This window comes from Rutidosis leptorrhynchoides, chromosome 9 (assembly GCF_046630445.1).
Source record: "Rutidosis leptorrhynchoides isolate AG116_Rl617_1_P2 chromosome 9, CSIRO_AGI_Rlap_v1, whole genome shotgun sequence".
In the NCBI taxonomy this organism is placed as follows: domain Eukaryota; kingdom Viridiplantae; phylum Streptophyta; class Magnoliopsida; order Asterales; family Asteraceae; genus Rutidosis; species Rutidosis leptorrhynchoides.
In genome coordinates, this window is record NC_092341.1 from 197,297,247 (window position 1) to 197,303,411 (window position 6,165).

Here is a 6,165-nt window from a genome sequence, read left to right on the forward strand (position 1 = left end):
ACAAGGAGCACAAACAAATTATACAACTACTGAAAAAGAACTCCTTGCTATTGTCTTTGCTTTTGACAAATTTCGTTCATATCTCGTTCTAGCAAAAACGGTGGTCTATACCGACCATTCTGCTCTTAGATACCTATTTTCGAAACAAGATGCCAAACCAAGATTGATCCGTTAGATCTTACTCTTACAAGAATTCGATATTGAAATCCGAGATAAAAGAGGAGCAGAAAATCTCGCCGCTGATCATCTTTCTCGTCTTGAAAATCCTGAATTAGAAGTTCTAAATGAATCGGCCATACAAGACAACTTTCCTGATGAATATCTATTGAAGATAGATTATAATGAAATACCATGGTTTGCAGACTATGCAAACTACTTAGTATGTGGATTCCTTGAAAAAGGATTATCGTACCAAAAACGAAAGAAATTCTTCAGTGATATAAAACACTATTTTTAGGAAGATCCACATCTGTTTAAAAGCTGTCCCTATGGAATAATACGCCGATGTGTATTCGGAGATGAAGCTAGTAAAATTTTAAACTATTGTCACACAGGACCAACAGGAGGGCACTATGGGCCTCAACTAACAGCAAGAAAAGTTTATGATGCTGGATTCTATTGGCCTACAATTTACAAAGACGCACACCTTCTTTGCAAATCCTGTGATGTTGTCAAAGGGCCGGAAAAATAAGTCAACGTGATGAAATGCCACAAAATGTCATCCAAGTATGTGAAGTATTTGACCTTTGGGTATTGACTTTATGGGTCCATTTCCAAAATCTCATAATAATCTCTATATTCTCGTAGCCATTGATTATGTATCTAAATAGGCGAAAGCACAAGCTCTCCCAACTAACGATGCACGAGTTGTAGTCAACTTTTTAAAACATCTTTTTGCAAGGTTTGGAACACCGAAAGCTTTAATAAGTGATCGGGGAACTAATTTCTGTAATAATCAACTTGAGAAAGTTCTTAAAAGATATGGAGTAACTCATAAAATCTCCACTGCATATCATCCACAAACAAGTGGACAAGTTGAAAATACCAACCGAGCTTTAAAACGTATTCTAGAGAAAACCGTAGGATCAAATCCAAAGGAATGGTCCATTAAATTGGAGGATACACTCTGGGCTTTTAGAACAGCCTACAAAACTCCAATTGGAAACACACCTTTTAGACTCGTTTACGGAAAAGCATGTCATCTTCCAGTAGAAATTGAACACAAATCATTTTGGGCTTTGAAGACATGTAATCTTGATTTACATGAAGCTGGACGTCTACGATTAAGTCAACTAAACGAATTAGAAGAATTAAGACATGAAGCATACGAAAATTCGTTAATCTATAAAGAAAGAACGAAGAAATGGCATGATAAAAGAATCAGAAGTTCAAAAGAATTTAAAGAAGGGGACAGAGTTCTTCTTTTCAATTCACGATTCAAGCTATTTCCTGGAAAATTGAAATCAAGATGGTCTGGACCATTCATAGTCAAAAGAGTTTTCCCATACGGAACGATAGAATTAATAAATTCAAATGGAATTGAATTTAAAGTTAATGGTCACAGAGTTAAACATTACATAGATAGTCTGATGGAAGTCGACAACGAAGTTAATCACAATTTCGATACCACAGCTAACTAAGTGTGGGGAGAATCAAGTCTTTTAAGGATTTTATGTATTTCTGTTAGAGTTAGATTGTCTGTTTTTGTGTAGTTCTCAAAAATGGAACCCGAATGGTCTTTCCCTAGCAGACCCTAAAGAACTAGTCTTCTCCCCCCATTCTGAATTTTTATTGTTTTTAGGAAATGAAGACTACCTGTGAACTAAACCATGGTCTAATGCTACACGCTTTGATCACTAAACGTAATAATGACACACTTTCGAGTGAAATAGTATCAGTAATCAGAGAAAGATTGGACGGAGTAAGAAAAGAATCCAGATGCGAAGATAATAAGTTACAATTTGGTAAAGGAAAATCAAAATTCGCAGCGAAAAGAAGAGCACGACACCTTGAAAGATGTCACAAATGCGGAAAATGGTCACATGGAGGTAACTGTTCAAATAATCAAACCTATTCAAATACCGAATTTGTTACTTTATGCAGAGACGAACCGTTCATATGTTTAGAAGAAAAAACACTGAATGCTCAAGGTTACGCCTATGTAGCTATGGAAAACCAATTAAACCGACTATCTTATGAATGGGATAGATCATATAACTAAGAATACTATCTCACAGGTAAGTCTGTACAGTTTTTATTTTTTTTATTTTTATTTTTATTTTTAACCTTTTGATAATAAACGCTAATTTGTTTGCTATAAAGTATTAAATTGGTATTGAATAAAATTAGGTTTGGCGACCGAAATTATTGATATCATACAAAAATTTATTACATCACTGCGAAATTTAACGTTTATTCTTAAAGTATAAATATCTTTAATCAATCAACCCAAAATATTTCAAAAATTCATCATGAGTTAAATTAGGTCATGAAACCGAAATTACTTTACCGAAAAGAGGGGCGCATATTTTTGATAATATTTGATTGATTAAAGTGGGATAAAAGACCAAAAAGATTTTTAATTTTATTTTTACCATGTTTTTAAAATTAATATATAAATCTTAAATTAATATGGTAACTTTTTAAATTAATATATTTAAAATTGTAAATATTTGAACAATTGATATTTTTAAGTTTGTATGTATAAAAACAAAAATATAATATAAGTTTGGTGTGAATTTTTAATTTTTAAAAAAATGTGAATTTTTAATTTTATGCATATTTTAAATTTAAGTTGTGTGAATTTAAAAATAAAAATTTACTTTATTTCGCTAAGTTAAAAATATGATTTTTAAAATTCGTCATGAGTTGAAGACTAGGTCGTTGAACCGAAATTGGTTTACCCGAGGGAGGGACGAGTGTAGTGACCCGAACTTTTCCATGTTTATATATATTAATTGAGATTGATATTTACATGATTAAATATTTCCAACATGTTAAGCAATCAAACTTGTTAAGACTTGATTAATTGAAATATGTTTCATATAGACAATTGACCACCCAAGTTGACCGGTGATTCACGAACGTTAAAACTTGTAAAAACTATATGATGACATATATATGGATATATATATATATAGTTAACATGATACTATGATAAGTAAACATATCATTAAGTATATTAACAATGAACTACATATGTAAAAACAAGACTACTAACTTAATGATTTTTAAACGAGACATATATGTAACGATTATCGTTGTAAAGACATTTAATGTATATATATCATATTAAGAGATATTCATACATGATAATATCATGATAATATAATAATTTAAAATCTCATTTAATATTATAAACATTGGGTTAACAATATTTAACAAGATCGTTAACCTAAAGGTTTCAAAACAACACTTACATGTAACGACTAACGATGACTTAACGACTCAGTTAAAATGTATATACATGTAGTGTTTTAATATGTATTTATACACTTTTGAAAGACTTCAATACACTTATCAAAATACTTCTACTTAACAAAAATGCTTACAATTACATCCTCGTTCAGTTACATCAACAATTCTACTCGTATGCACCCGTATTCGTACTCGTACAATACACAGCTTTTAGATGTATGTACTATTGGTATATACACTCCAATGATCAGCTCTTAGCAGACCATGTGAGTCACCTAACACATGTGTGAACCATCATTTGGCAACTAGCATGAAATATCTCATAAAATTACAAAAATATGAGTAATCATTCATGACTTATTTACATGAAAACAAAATTACATATCCTTTATATCTAATCCATACACCAATGACCAAAAAAACCTACAAACACTTTCATTCTTCAATTTTATTCATCTAATTGATCTCTCTCAAGTTCTATCTTCAAGTTCTAAGTGTTCTTCATATATTCTACAAGTTCTAGTTACATAAAATCAAGAATACTTTCAAGTTTGCTAGCTCACTTCCAATCTTGTAAGGTATTCATCCAACCTCAAGAAATCTTTGTTTCTTACAGTAGGTTATCATTCTAATACAAGGTAATAATCATATTCAAACTTTGGTTCAATTTCTATAACTATAACAACCTTATTTCAAGTGATGATCTTACTTGAACTTGTTTTCGTGTCATGATTCTGCTTCAAGAACTTCGAGCCATCCAAGGACCCGTTGAAGCTAGATCCATTTTTCACTTTTCCAGTAGGTTTATCCAAGGAACTTAAGGTAATAATGATGTTCATAACATCATTCGATTCATACATATAAAGCTATCTTATTCGAAGGTTTAAACTTGTAATCACTAGAACATAGTTTAGTTAATTCTAAACTTGTTCGCAAACAAAAGTTAATCCTTCTAACTTGACTTTTAAAATCAACTAAACACATGTTCTATATCTATATGATATGCTAACTTAATGATTTAAAACCTGGAAACACGAAAAACACCGTAAAACCGGATTTACGCCGTCGTAGTAACACCGCGGGCTGTTTTGGGTTAGTTAATTAAAAACTATAATAAACTTTGATTTAAAAGTTGTTATTCTGAGAAAATGATTTTTATTATGAACATGAAACTATATCCAAAAATTATGGTTAAACTCAAAGTGGAAGTATGTTTTCTAAAATGGTCATCTAGACGTCGTTCTTTCGACTTAAATGACTACCTTTACAAAAACGACTTGTAACTTATTTTTTCTGACTATAAACCTATACTTTTGTGTTTAGATTCATAAAATAGAGTTCAATATGAAACCATAGTAATTTGATTCACTCAAAACGGATTTAAAATGAAGAAGTTATGGGTAAAACAAGATTGGATAATTTTTCTCATTTTAGCTACGTGAAAATTGGTAACAAATCTATTCCAACCATAACTTAATCAACTTGTATTGTATATTATGTAATCTTGAGATATCATAGACACGTATACAATGTTTCGACCTATCATGTCGACACATCTATATATATTTCGGAACAACCATAGACACTCTATATGTGAATGTTGGAGTTAGCTATACAGGGTTGAGGTTGATTCCAAAATATATATAGTTTGAGTTATGATCAATACTGAGATACGTATACACTGGGTCGTGGATTGATTCAAGATAATAGTTATCGATTTATTTCTGTACATCTAACTATGGACAACTAGTTGTAGGTTACTAACGAGGACAGCTGACTTAATAAACTTAAAACATCAAAATATATTAAAAGTGTTGTAAATATATTTTAAACATACTTTGATATATATGTATATATTGTTATAGGTTCGTGAATCAACCAGTGGCCAAGTCTTACTTCCAGACGACGTAAAAATCTGTGAAAGTGAGTTAAAGTCCCACTTTTAAAATCTAATATTTTTGGGATGAGAATACATGCAGGTTTTATAAATGATTTACAAAATAGACACAAGTACGTGAAACTACATTCTATGGTTGAATTATCGAAATCGAATATGCCCCTTTTTATTAAGTCTGGTAATCTAAGAATTAGGGAACAGACACCCTAATTGACGCGAATCCTAAAGATAGATCTATTGGGCCTAACAAACCCCATCCAAAGTACCGGATGCTTTAGTACTTCGAAATTTATATCATATCCGAAGGGTGTCCCGGAATGATGGGGATATTCTTATATATGCATCTTGTTAATGTCGGTTACCAGGTGTTCACCATATGAATGATTTTTATCTCTATGTATAGGATGTGTATTGAAATATGAAATCTTGTGGTCTATTATTATGATTTGATATATATAGGTTAAACCTATAACTCACCAACATTTTTGTTGACGTTTTAAGCATGTTTATTCTCAGGTGATTATTAAGAGCTTCCGCTGTCGCATACTTAAATAAGGACGAGATTTGGAGTCCATGCTTGTATGATATTGTGTAAAAAACTGCATTCAAGAAACTTATTTTGTTGTAACATATTTGTATTGTAAACCATTATGTAATGGTCGTGTGTAAACAGGATATTTTAGATTTATCATTTTTTGATAATCTACGTAAAGCTTTTTAAAACCTTTATCTATGAAATAAAGGTTATGGTTAGTTTTAAAAATGAATGCAGTCTTTGAAAAACGTCTCATATAGAGGTCAAAACCTCGCAACGAAATCAATTAATATGGAACGTTTTTAATCAATAAGAA